Below are 14,955 nucleotides of genomic sequence, written 5' to 3' on the forward strand. Positions count from 1 at the left end.
TTATAAGTCCAATGTACAAAGAGCGTTTTATCTCTCCGCAACTTATCTTCTTCCGTAATCTTATCGCACAGCATACGACACTCTTTCCTCAAAAAAAAAGCGTCACGAACTCCTTCAAAACGTCGTCTCGTACACGCATTTCTGTATCCGAGAAAATAAAAAAAGATCTCGGAAAGATTCTTATTCTGCGCTTTCAAAATTTATGTGACAAATTTAATAACAGAAAAACCTGGAAGGATTCTTGAAGCAATGTTCCCCTTTAGACTAATTAGATTTTTATTTGCAATTAACTTAAAAAAAAGCAAGTTGCGCTGGAACGAAATTTTTAACCGCGTGACGCAATACTTGGCGAAAAGAAATGAAAAGGGAGAACCTTTTCTCATCGGACGTCCTACTTTCTTCTCGCCTCGCCCCGAAACAACCAGTCCTCCACTGCCTCCTCGCCGGTTCCCTATTCAGGCCAGGTAATTCGGTTCTCGTCCGCCTCCGTGCATCCCCGGCTGAACATTTGAATACGGACGAGCTCCGGCGAGGGACGTGGCAGGAAAACGAGAGGATGGGCGAGGACGAGATGGAACGAAGTAGGCTAGGGTGGGCCGCAACCCCGCGACGAAATGACCTTCGCCAGGGAAAAAGACGTGCTAGGACTGTCATCGTCTATGTTGGCTTACGAGCAGTCGTCGTAACTCCCGAAACTTCTCCGCAGAACGAAAGAATCACGCGAGCGACACGAGAGGAAGAGAAAGGGAATGAGGATGAGGATGAGGATGAGGAGGAAGAGAACGAGAGCAGTAGCAACGAGGGTGGGTTAAGGACCATCACTGCGGGACGAATCGCGAGAGGGCGAAGGAGACGACGCGAGGACCGAGGCACGGGTCCGCTGAGATTCGAGGATTTACCCGCGGAATAAAATCCGATACAGCCTCGTGAATATGTTGCCTCTTACTTACGGCGCGTTCGTTCTCCCATGGGCGACGCCGATCTCTTCCCCGGCGCCGAGACGCAACCACCACGTATCTATACGTACATACGAGGGTGGACAAATATTGCGGATTCCGCACGTGGTCCCTTCTGCGACTATGGAATTATACCGAAAGGACCGTCGAGGACTAATATCGGATTCATATTTTTAGTGTAATTTAATATCGCAAGACAAAAATTCCTTTTAGAATAGCGCTTTTAAGATAAAAGTATCTAATAAATAAATTATTAACATAAATTTTGATATTTCTACGATAATCATTTTTCGTGATCGTTCTTAGAAATGTCTCTCGATTATTGATGCGTTTCGATTATTGAATCAAGCGTTTTCGCGGCTCGGTACGTCGCCTCACTCGTTTACGCGCTGTAAAGTTTGCGAGGATCACGCGCACAAAATATCAGTCGTCTGAGTAAGATAAAATGGCAATTAACATTAACTTGAGCAACGTGTCTCGCGCGCGAGGGGTAATAAAGATATGAGGCTCGCGTATCTGCGCCAACGTCTCTCATCGCGTTATCATCATCGCTCTCACGCATTGGCGTAACCAACGCGTTTCGTCACCTTTCGTCATTATCTCATACTGTTAACATAGCCAAGGTCAGTGATGCAGCCAGAGTGGCGGGAGACATCGACTCTGATTAAAAAAAAGACAAAATTAACGGCGTCCAACATTTCGACGTTTGCCATCGAGTGTCGATTTATCAAATCTCACCAGCTCGCATGCACTTTCACTTCTCGAGGAGGATGCCGATGCAACGCTCAAAGTTCGGAACGTACTCGCATTTTTCGTCGCGATACTATGCTTAGACGCAAGATATTCGGTTTCAAGCGTCGGCAGTTTCCGTACGCGCGACGTCATTCCCATCCGCTTCGCTATATATTTACTGCGCGGTTCTATATGCATACTATTGCACGCTACTATATCTCGCATGTGCCGTACAGAGTGGATCTTGGAGTACCACGTTATTTATTACCGGTACGCGAGCTAGCGCCGCTGGTGCCACCAGCTCTCGAATCAAGCGAGCGCCGTTCGCTCCGGTGTTCCGCTCACTCTCGAGGTTGCCTCGACTGGCTCATTTTGGCACCGCTCATTAGCATAGAAAATGTGTTCCGGGTTGGAACGCGCGAGTTTTCCTCTGATCTTTGTTATAAGATCCTTATTCGGTTTGAGAAACTTATCTTCCGCGAACTGCCATCATAGCGCAAATGTCTTTCGGTATGAATAAATGTGCTCGGTATAAATTATTATACAGTCGTTTGAAAAAATGGAAAGGAATTTATTTCAGAGATGGAACGGAGAGAACACTTTGGCGAATTATTTGTTCTCCCTATATAATTGCTATAACATCTGGAGACCGATGTCGATCGGTCCATTTGGCAGAGCCGATTGTCTTCGAGCGTGAGCAATCAACCAAAGTGCGAAACGTTGTACGTACCTATGCACGCTGCCATAAAGTTGAGCTGTACTCGCATTTTCTCGAGTATCAGGCTGAAGCGACCCTCGAGTGATTAAATGGATGCGACACGAGGACTCCGTCTGTAAAAAACGACGATCCTTTCTAAATTTGCACCGTACAAAATAAGTAATAAAAGTCATAGCAAAAGGAGAACAGAGCATGGTCAATAACAGCATAAACAGTCAGCAACTAGAGAAAAAAAGAATATAAATTTCTCATTCTTTTGAAGACTCGAACAACTACGAATATTTCCTACATCTTTAAAGCAACTAAAGATTAAGACAATTACGAGAGATGTATCTCGCATTCTCGAGAATACATGCGAGTTTCTGTAGCGGATGTTTGGTGTCCGCCTCGAGGATACGAGAGAGGGCACGAGACGACAAACTTCGATTATCAAAAAGATCCTTTTCCAGACGCAATGAAAGTGCATTGTCGGAGTGCGTCCACGGTTACGCTTAACGATTCGGAGATTGGTGGTGAGCGTGCACAGCACGCCTATAAAGTTTGTGCGTCGCGGAGCCCATGCATAGATGCATATAAGGATCAGCGAGGTACTACATAATGCATCACCGCGCGATTCTCTCCTCCCCCGCCGCGTATGTACGCGCACAAGAGCGCGTCTATCCGGCGTATATCGCATCCGACTAACGTGTTTCAAATGGAGCCCTTTGTGGCTGCGCCGCCGGCGTCGAGATTGAATATAAACGCGGGAATAAGAAGCCATTTTATCACGCTTCCCGCGTTGAGCTTTTACTCTAGTGAAATTGAGGGCTTAGGGCGGGGGCTTAGAGAATTGGGAGAATTCTTCCTCGGCTTCGTTTGCCGCGAAAATGAAATGACGTTGCCTCGTCCCCCGGACGTGGGGGAGCGAGGGAACCCGCTCACTAGCGTTCCTCCATCCGCGTTTAATTCTTATGGTAATCGTTAGCCGCCCGTGCGCTTCCGAATATTCTCTGATTCGCCCGCAGTGGTTACCCCCGGTGGTTAGACCGGAGGCACCTCGCCTCGCCTCGCGGGTCCTACCGGAAATAAGCGTGCGCTTAAATTTGCCGGTGTTCACCGAGGGAACGTTCCTAACGCTTGCAAATGCCGGCGAGATGCGACGAGCAAATCGAACGGAGTTATTGCGCTCAGAAAGCGAATCGAATCGCGGTTCCAGGATGTTCCGTTTCTCTATCCTTGTTTACAGATCTGACTGAAATAATTTGGTAAGCGCGTGCGCTTCGGGGGTGTCTGGCATTTCGTTCGTAAAGCATCTCAGAGCGCGTACCGAGCGTTAAATCCAGGATGCAGCGCGAGTGTTACTCGCGATGGGGCGAGGACAGGGACGACCTGAACAGAACAGGATAAAAAAACGCGCATTCGACGAGCACGCACGAAACGGTGTCGTTAAGCGCGACTGACGCGTCATGATTCAACGTTCTGTCGTGGCAGAGGATTCGAAACGGAGAGCCTGCACCTGCAGGGCACTTTGAAGTAAGGTAGGTAATCCCTGCTCGCGCACGACGGCGACTAAGCCTCCATGATTTAGAAGCTCTCGGAGTATTTTAAGAGTCCCCTTTGCTCTACCACCCCCGAAAACAGCCGCTTGTACGATCGCGTTCTTGCCTGCGTTTAAAGACGCGACGCTGTCCACCGTCTTGACTCGCCTAATCTTCCCATAGTTATGCTATCACTTCGCGGTACCTATACATTACGTAGCATGCCTTAATTGTCTCGAGGAAGATCCCTGTAGAGGGACTGTCATTACGAGAAGCGAAAATCGAAAATGCTCCGAAAATCTAATTCCGACTTGTCTAACAAATTGTAATGTCGAGTCATAAACAGCAGTGAAGTTTGCATTGTACGTGAGTCACTTTGTCTTTCATCTTGCATGTAAACATGTTTTCAAAAACAGATGTGCCATAATACAGATATAAATGGTAAAAATACTTAATACCATAAATACGAACTACATTACTTATTGTATAAATGTCACAGATACAGAAGCGAAAAGAATTCTCGCAATTACGATCGTGTTAATTAACTTTCGCGCGTTACGTGAGATCGAGTCTCTTCTTTCTGCCGCGAATCCCGAAGGATTCGTTTACGTGGTGGACAAATGCGCGACGCACAATTATCTCGTGGGAGAGCAACGATAAAATTTACTCGTCGTGAGCGAGGACGGAAACGAACGATTCCGCAAGCGCCAAAATCTACCCGGTAGATCGTAGGAGAGGGTCCGGGTGAAGAAGGACGAGGGGGCTTGTCAGGATACTGTGAGGAGGAACGGGGGAAACCTCTGGCCATCGTCTGGCAATGGCCCTCTTCAGCGACGTACCTCGAGAGCAGGCTAACCTCCTGGGCGACCACCTTTTCCAACCTCTAGCAAGCCACCCCGCACCCTTCCCTCTTGCCGCTCGTTGAATCTAATTACACCCGCCAAGACCAACCCGCCCCGGAAAACGTGTGGAGAGAACAAGAGAGACGGAAGAAGAGTGACTAGGAGGACCAGAGTGAGAGGGAGAATAAAAGAGAGGAAGAGAGAGATCGGAGCCAGGAGATAGGGAGTAATGGAGAGAGACCGAGGGAAAGCAAGAGGGTAAGAGAGATGGAGGGAAAGAGAAGCGGAGAGGGTGAGCGTGGAGAAGCAGAGCGTTGCCAGGCGACGGGAGCCATCTTGGAGGGTTGCAGCCACTAATGGCCTAATGAATTTAATGGAGGCTCCCCGATATAGAGTAACAGGAGAACCGAGGTGGAGAATAACGGAGGCGAAAGAAGGGAAAAAGAACAAGCCGGTCCGTAGAAAGAGAAAGGTGCAAGTCGACATCGTCGTCGTCGTTGTCGTCGTCGTCAACGTGCTTCTAATTCTTCTTGGTGTCGGTGGAACACCGAAAGCAACAAACGCCGCGAGGTCCCGATAGAGAAACGAGGATGAAGAATGACAGTGGCCATGACACGGGGTAAGAAAAGAGAGAAGAAAGAGGGAGAATCGTCGAGTTTCCGGACTATCTGAGCGCAACGGGGGTGGCGCATTAACCGAGCGTAGAATCCGGAAGACCGAGAACAATCTACTTTTCGGATTTTCGCAATTAAGTAAGGAACGAGCATCCGCGTCACCCTTCCACGAAAACCGAGGATAACGAATGAGATGAAAATCGCGACAAATTTCGCAAAAGACCACGCAAGAGCTCAATAAAAAAGGGTCAGTTTTGTGAACAAGAATTCGTCGTGCTAAAGAGAGAGTAATTTTCATCAATTTCGTATCAAATGACTAAATAACTTTTAATTAACTTTAACATCGTTATGGTATCGACGTTTCCCACACAAAATAATATTGCCGTATTCTAAGGGCTATTTCGAGGGTTTGCGAGGTTTGTGAGGGTAATTCGAGGGATTCAAGATTGATCGGCGCGCGTGTACCTTCCTCACGCGTGCGCGTGATGCATCGCGATGCCGTGGCAAGAAAGCGATTTCGCATCAAAGAGAGAAAAGAGATGAGTTTCGTTTACGGCGACGAGGAAGTGTCATTTGCCGGTACGTGCGTGGCGAACGATCCGAGAAAGCGAAAAAGTAATAACCGGTTACAGGTGGCTATTAAAGCTACCGCCTGTCCTACGCCCTACGCGGTGGTTTAACTTCGTTAATTATTTCTAATTTTATCCGTAGCTTCTCTGCCGCTTCGATGTTAACAAACGAGGAGTTCGACGAATCAGCGAATCCGATCGCACGTGGCTGCATCGTGTTTAACAAATAAATCCGTTCGCCGAATATGCCTATTTATTACGCGAAATTAAGCAGAAACGAACGGATTCCTAAAATTCGCGATTTGCATAAAAATCGCTATCTGACGTAACATTTATTGCTGTTAACCTTACCGGTGTAATTTTGTTCGTCGGACTTCCCGCACTTTGACGTAAGATCTTACGTCTCTTGGAAAACGATTTCTGATAAGATTGCACGCGTTGGAGAACACATGCAGCGCAACTACGTGCAGTCATTCTATTTTTCTATTAAACTTGATAAAAGTGAATTAAAACGCAGGATTTTCCGAGTATTCAGACCTAATTCCGTCGATATCCTAAAAACCTTACGAAGAAACGTATCATAAAACTGATCCGTGTAACTGATCGCTTCAAAAGAAGATCGAAAAAATGTGTACAGCATGAGCGCCCAAAGGACGCGCGGAAAAAGCGAGGCGCTACATAAGAGCTGCGTAAACACGCGTCGACGATGCGCGCGTAATTGAAGCGCGGCGCAAGAAAGAAACGCGTGCGGCGTATCTCGTCGACGTGGCGTAGGTTATAACCGTACGTTATACACACGATTTCCTATCTTTACAATAATCTCATACCCTATGCGTCGGTTATCAGCGTGTAAACAACCCTTTCGAGGGGACCACGCGCGCACGTGTTTCACTCGGGAGAGATTTATCTGAATCGTGTGGCGTGGTCGGCGCGGGCTCTCGCGCGGCTCGCCTCTATATTGCCGTTTCGATCGGGGACGTACTTTGCAATCACGATCCCGTAAGCTCGATCAGCGTAATTATGACACGGGGGTAAACGTGACATTGCAGGGCACTTTATCCGCTTTAATCTCGATCTTCCCGTGATAAACGCGAACCCGTTAGAAAATCGTTAAAAGCGCCGGTCGCTCGTTTGGCAGATATCACGATAAAAAGCGACGATTGTCGATCGTCAAATAATGTCCATTTACACACTCCATTCGTTATTCCGATTAATCCTGTCATTACGGCAGCTTAGCGTGAGGAAATCGCGACACGAAAGATTATTTTGAAGATAATTTTTTGAGCCAGCGCGCGAATCATTGAGCTGCTCTCTCGATCAGTCGTTGACTGATTAAGTAGAGCTTAAATGTAATTCCAGATAAGAAGGATTTAAATGGCTCGACGTAAAGCCCGAACCGAAAACTATCGATAATACGCGACAGTATCCAGCGGATATAAAATACGCGTCCGCTTCCGGGCCGGAATTAAATGTTCAATCTCAGAAACGCGGTGCGAGATTCAATTACGTAACAGAGCAGACTCAATCCCGAGCGACCTGGTCGCCGCGTCAAGTATTACATTTCCGAACCGTTGCAAACAGTACCGGGCAGAAATGAGGCGCGCCATCGAGGCCGGGGTGAGGATCGGTCAGCGTGTTCGCCGAGTTAGAAATGAATGAAGGAGTTGACGGGGCCCAGAGGGAAAATGGGACGACGGGAGAGGTCCCGGCTAACCTCGGGCAGATGAGATAGGATTGAATGGACGTCGCGAAGGCGCGCGGGATAAGGTGGCGAACGGAAAAAAAGCAAGCAGTGGCGAGGGCAGGGAAAGAACGGCTTGATGGAAGTAGAATCGAGAAGAAAGAGGAGGAGACTCGAAGAGCGAGAGATACGGAGAAAGGGAGGAACGAGGGACGGCAAATGAGTTGACAACGGGATGGAGAGAGAAAAGAGAGAGAGAGAGAGAGACACACACATAGAAAGAGAGAAAAAGAGAGATGAGAGAGAAGCATGGGGAGATACACGGGCGATGAGACGAGACCGGATGAGATGAGATGATAGTGTTGCATGTAGCGCGTGCGCGCGCCGACTCAATAAACATCCGTGGAAGCCTCGGTAAGACCCGGGGCCGCGCTCTGGATTACCGGCGCTACTTTCCTTTATTTTTCCGGATGCAATGCCCACACCCCTTTCACTCTCTAACCCCTTCCTCTATGTATTCGTCTCTCTTTCCCTCTCTTTCTCTCTTTCTCTACTGCATGTGTTCATCTCTCTTTCCCTCTTTCTCTCTTTCCCGTTTATCCCTGTCGTCTCTCGTCGGCCGTCGCGTTGCTTTCCTTTCACGGTTTCCCTCGCTCGCTCGTCGTCGTCCCTCGTTTCTCTGCTTCAACATAGTGGAAGCGCGCGCGCGCTATGCTGCAAGTTTTCCCTTCCGTTCGCACACATCGCCGTCTTCCTCTTCTTTCCCTATTCCTCGATCTCGCTCCTCTCGACTCGTTTCCACCCGCGGCTCCCTGCCCTTTAGCGGAACAGACGGAGACTCGTCACTGCCCGACCCCGTCCCCGCTACGGATTGTTACCCTCCCGGTCGAAATGGAAACTGCTCCGGTGTCGTATTCCCCGGCTCTCGCGCTCGCGAAACCGAGCTTCCGGATAATCCACTGATTTGTCCCGTAATCACGAGCCATCGCCGCTCGTCGTCGATTTCGAGCACGGCGAATCGCGCAAGTCGGCCTGCCTCGAATCGCAAAATGCTGGATCGGTAAATAAGCCGCGAACATAGCGTAGCGCACGATAGGCCGTTAACTGCTCCGTATTGCGTATCGGAATGAAGAAATACAACGGGGAACATATCGGGAAACGCCCTAGTAACGTTGATTTCTATCTTCGCAAACGCGCTCTCCGGGGATAACTTACGAAACGCGACTTTTACTTTAAGGACTCCTTGGTGAATTCGAAACCCTTGAAAGCTTCGGGACAAGCACGAAGCGAGTGCGTAATTTCTACATTCAAAAATCTCGCGTTGCGTCAACATAGAAATCCTTCATGGATGAGAGAGAGAGAGAGAAACTCTAAACTTGCCATTACGATTTTTTCAATAGTCACCATTAAATTTTCATTAAAGTCTGATCGGCCAGAATCGGGAATTAAGATCGGTGGATTTGCGAGCCGGCTCGTTGAAGAGACCGTGATATAAACCGGAGAGCGGCCACAGCGGCGCGCTACAGGCGAGGACGATCTCCCTTCGGGGGCGCAAAGCCGATAATCGATGAATCGAGTCGCGTTTAATCATTCTTTCGAGCGAGCGAGCGAGCGAGCGCGGGTGGTTTTTAGCGCGGCGGACGATGCCCGCGCCGCACGAGCGAAAGACAACGAAGAGTGCCACCTAAAACCGATAATTGGCGACCGAGATTAACGTTTCTGTTGTCTCTGACGACGGAATAATGTGTACACTCGTACCGGCCGGCTCGCCCGCGCCCGCTCGCCGCCACATCGGCCTTGCCGTGTGACTGCCATTAAAATCTCGGAAAGCAGCGAGAGCTGAAGCACTCGCCCGGCGATAGGTACATAAAACCGCTTTTACGGTGGAGAGATTAGCCGGTGGATTTCGGCGCGAGATCGCGGCCGATTACGCGCCTTATAATATTTTAGTACTCACGATTAAGGGATTGGCTTCGCAGCTGATTCGCGGAGCCTTCTCGCGTTATTGTACTTTATGTAGCGCTGAGGAAACGAGCGGAGGGACATTCGACAGGGGAATTTTGGGGCGATTCAAATGGTAATCAAATCTTTGATCAACGGAGGTTCAAGGTGGTCGTTACGTGGAAACGTGGCAATTAGTTGGCCGAGATCGCGGGATAAGTAAATTGCGAGATGCGTTTCGCGGCGGATATTTTAATTCGCGATGTTACCGCAAATTAATCGGCATTCATTTATTGTGCGTCTCGGAGAGTGCAAAGTTTTTTTCATAATGCATCGTCAATCTTTTATAATTAATCAATCGCGAGATGTTTAGATAACATTAAATAACAATAAAAGAAAAAAGATATGAATAATACAAAAGAATCGGTATCAGAATCAATTTCGAAATCTTCCCTCTGGATAATCCTCCAATAATCTATTACAAAACCGTTTATTTCACCATCGTCGTAGATTAGTTTCGTTCGCTTTGACCTACCTACGACAACGCATAAAGGCAGAAAGAACCAAATGCCAAATGATATACGTTGATAAGGTGTACTTCGCGAAAATATCGCCGCTCTCTCGTCAGCTAATAAAAAGCGCGGGCGGAGGTGCTCGAAGGCGAAGCAAGGATGTTCACGATGATGAGTGGCGAAGGAGGAAGAAAGGGAGGAGCAGGAGGAGAGGAAGAAGAGGGTGGAGGATGAGGCGACTCGAAGGTGCGGAGGAACGGGTACCCGAGAATGTGAAGTAGGGTGATTTCGCCGAGGCCTTCTAAGCGGCGGGATTAAGTGCTACGTAAATTCTCGGCGCGCGCTCGCCGGGCACGCTCTTTCTTCCTCGCGCGGGTAAAGAATCGCCGTCGCTCGGTTAGACGCATCGTCAGCGAAGGAAAAGTGAAAGTCGCCCGCGTGGACGCAAAAGGATTGCAGCCGGGATTACGCGGGGCTCTCTCGCGGTAAGACGCCGAGATACTTCCGCCGGATCGTTACTTTGTCGTAATAATTCGTCGTCGGGGGATGGTTATTATCAATTGTCGGTCGAATGACGGATCGCGTTGCTATGTTGCAGCGATAATGGTACGTATAGTTGTGATATTTGTTTTTATTAAGTGATGTGTAAAGTGATTAGGTAATGCAGATGATTGCTAATAGCCAAGTGGTTAGAGTGAAGTAACGAAAATTAATATTCGTGATAAGATGTCGGTTGCAGCATCAAATCTTTTCGATTAAATTTCATAAAATTGAAAGAATGATGATAATATGACAGCATTTAATTGAGCAACTAAAGAAGCTGATCGGTTTTAGAATGAAAGTGAAAAATATCTTGTTCCTTCAATTTTATATGATAATTTATGTTTCTTATTATTATGGTATCAATATTCATTATACCTATAATTATCCCTTTGCCTGTAAACGTTTTTATGGCACCTTTATCCTGTAAACGGGGGTCATTTACGTCCACCTCATTAAAAAATAGGTTAAACTGTTTTAAAAAATCTGAAACAATTCGTATAGTTATATTGACTCTTCTATTTTGTAAATCAATCGGAAAACCAAGTAAAAAATAGTTTGTTTAAACAATGTGTTTATGTAAACAAAGTAAAACACGGAAAATGTACTATTTTGTTTAAAAAATTATAATTTGGGGACAAATTATCGAAATAAAAAAAATCAAACGGGAAATTAAAGCGTAAGGATAATACTTTCAATAAAAAAATATTGCAATATGGCACAATAAAAAAAAAGCTTAATTTTTGAGCATGAAAAAAGCATTTTTAAAACATTTGTTTAAGCATGCAAATACAAGTATTTTACAAGAAAATCAATACTTTTTTATTTTAATGTTATTTTATTCACACAAATAGTTTGAGTAAAGAATATTTACATATAAAAATTGTTGATATGAGAAAAAATAATTATTAAAATAATTATGTTTTACTGCTAAAAAGTGTACTTACACTAAAGATTTTGTCTTGAAACTTATTTTCTAAAAATATATATTACAAATCTTTATAAAAAATGTAAAAAGAGTTGATGAAAAAATCACTCACCTACACACTTGGTATACGTTAACTGTAAACGAGGGTCGTTTACGTCCAGACGCAATTCGAACTGCTTGCTGTAATGGCTGTATGTGGACGAAACTTACTAAACTTGGGGAGTGTGTACACTGTCTGGATACAATTTTACACGACATAGTCCAAGGCGGCTCCCTTCCTCCGTTTTTAAGGTACCGAAGATAGTCGCTTTCGGCCGGACACAAACGACCCCCGTTTACAGGCAAAGGGTTAATATCATACACATATAATTACAAATTAAATTGGATTACTCGCATCGAACTGTCTTAACCTCTACGCGTCAGAACAACCGCGAAGAAGTAATCCAAAAATCAAAACTCATCAACCGATATTGCCGAGAAAAACAAATAAAGTAGCTACTTTGTCTACACTCACGGCCGATCGCATCCGCAGTCAACTGTTCCGAGTGCCACGCGAAATCCGAGTCGGCATCAAGCATGTGTCGTACAAGTGATAAAATGACATCGGATGCGGATAATTGCACGAGCATCGTGACACCGTATAGCTAAAACGGCGATGAAACCGGGTTACATCGGCACTCAAATAGCAAAGCTCGTTAACATATCAAACGACACCGTAATGGCGGCGCGAGATTCTCTATGCGTTTACGGCAGTCATGACTCGCGCCGCGTATGCATGTGATACGAAGATACGATACTCACGATATCGCTCACCCGTACCCGCAGCACGCCTCGCCACCCTGGTGCCCTTTTCGATGGCTATCCGGCGAATTTTTCCACGAAATCGAGGAAAATCCACACGAAAAGAACGGCTTGCACGCGCGCGATTTATGAGCCGTCGAAACTGCTTAGCGGCCAATTTAAATTTTCTCAATCGCGCTCTCGCGCGTGCCGCCATCTCGCGGAGCGTTACTGCGGACGGTAGCGACTGTTACCGACGGCGGCAGTGTTACCAACGTCTGACGGCTCCCAACGACCGATGATCACGTTCTGACGGAGATAACGCGATCTCACAGGCGTGACGATAAAATGTATGTTAGAGAAAATTCGAAAATATTAACGTTCCTTTCGAGTAAAGGATGATTAATATTAGGGGTGTGATTTAGTTTTGAGGGTTTTTTTTGCTCAAAAACGCATGTATTTAAATATGATAATGAATGAATACCTTAATCAAACTATTTTCCTTCGTTTTCTATAACTTTTTCCCATCTTTCTGGCAAGAGATGGATTCCACCACGATAAAATGATTCTTCTTTTCAGTTGATCCATTCGTCGACGAATTTCCGCACTTCTTCGAAATTATGAAAGTGTGTATCCTCTAAAGCGTGTTGCATCGACCGGAACAAATAATAATCGCATGGAGCAATGTCCGGAGAATACGCGGGGTGCGGTAAGACTTGCCATTCAAGCTCTAATAGTGTTTGTTTCACTGATAACGCAACGTCAGGTCGAGCGTTGTCACGAAGAAGAATCACTTTCCGTCCTTTACTCGCAATTGGTGGTCGTTTTCGGTCCAATGCTTGCTTCAACTTGTACAATTGGTGTCGATAACGATCAGCCGTGACAGTCTCATGCGGATTTAACAGCTCATAGTACACTATCCCACCAAATACAGAGCATTACTTTTGAGCCGTGAATATTGCGTCTCGGAGTGGATGTTGATGGTTCGCCTGGATCCACCCATGATTTTCTGCGTTTCGGATTATCAAAATAGATGCACTTTTCATCCCCAGTAACAATCCGAGACAAAAGACTCTTCTTTTTTTGCCTGGCGATCAACGAAATGCAAATGTTCAAATGGCACATTTCGATAATTGATGTCGAACCCATTTCCCTTCTTTCTGAATTTTTCCCATTTCATGTAAATGTTTGGTAACTGTTGTACGATCAACATTTAATGCTCTGGCAAGTTCTGAAGTGGATTGTGTTGGATTTTCGTGCAATAATGCTTGCAAATCTGCATTTTCAAGCTTTCTTGGTTGTCCCGAGCGTTCTTTGTCCTTCACATCAGTATCACCACTTTTACAGCGTCTAAACCAGTATTCACACGTCTTAATTGATGGGGCAGAATCACCATAAGTTTCCACAAGAATTCTATAACTCTCAGCCGCAGTTTTCTTTTGATTAAAAAACAAAAGCAACGCATGTCGAGAATGCTCTTTCGGAAGTTGCATTTTTACGATGATATAAACACGACTGTTATTGCATTTATTGCTATAATGCTACTAAATGTCATGGATAATGTCAACACTGTAAGAAATAACAGTTATCGGAAACAGCTATTGAAACAAACTGGCACTGCAGCCATCTGTTGCAAAATCCTCAAAACTAAATCACACTCCTAATAATAAAATATTAAAACATTGGAAGGAGAGTTTTTGATATCGCACGTTACGATGAAACGGACTTATCTTTGTTGTATCGTTAATTATTTCAACGGTTACTGTTGAATTTTAGAAAGTGATTAAAAGAATAATTAATTGAAATAGAAAAGTTCAGTAGAAACTGTTCTTTTCTCATCAAGAAAGGAAAAAGTGCGTTTTACTTATAAATAAAATATTTATTTATCTTGTTCAACAGTTCGGGGAACACTGATTCACCGTTATAATTATCATCAACCAGTTGCTCACTTAATTATTAAAAGAAAAAAAAGGCCACGTTTATACAGAAACGCGGTATTCGTATAAAAAGAATATTATACTGCATCCAATGCTTCTGTGTCTTACTTGCTATATAAACAGCCGCAGGTATTGCTATGTGCATTGCAAAACGAGTCGTTCAGGCGCCGGTAGTTGTTGCTCAACGTTTCCCCGACTTTGACCGCGTTGCAGAAGCGGCCGCCAATGTCGCGCCGCGCGATTAATCAGTCGTCCCAATATTTCACTATTGCATCGACCGTGCAAATGTATACCCCAAATATCTCTGGTATTGTTTGCAGGAAAGTGTCACATTAATATACTAAAACCGTTGGTTCACTGTGAACACTTTGAAGAGCCCCAGTCTCTTTGAAATGCAATGAATTAAGACAGTCCTAACGAGGATAAGATGAATACATTCTTAAAAATAAGGGCTAATTTAATTCCAGCAGGAAGCCGTCAAAAGGGCGAAGCTGCGAGAAATTTTCGTCGTACGCAGCTTCGCCATTGAGATTCTCAAAATTGCTTGCGAATTAATCTGGACAATTAAAGTTTATCATTAATATAATAATTTAATATAAAAAATTATATCGTCACTTTATTCTTGATTTTTAACCCGAAATGTAACTTATGAAAACGTATTAATAATCTAATCTCATTAATTAATTAA

The sequence above is a fragment of the Ooceraea biroi genome, chromosome 5 (genome assembly GCF_003672135.1).
Source record: "Ooceraea biroi isolate clonal line C1 chromosome 5, Obir_v5.4, whole genome shotgun sequence".
NCBI lineage: Eukaryota > Metazoa > Arthropoda > Insecta > Hymenoptera > Formicidae > Ooceraea > Ooceraea biroi.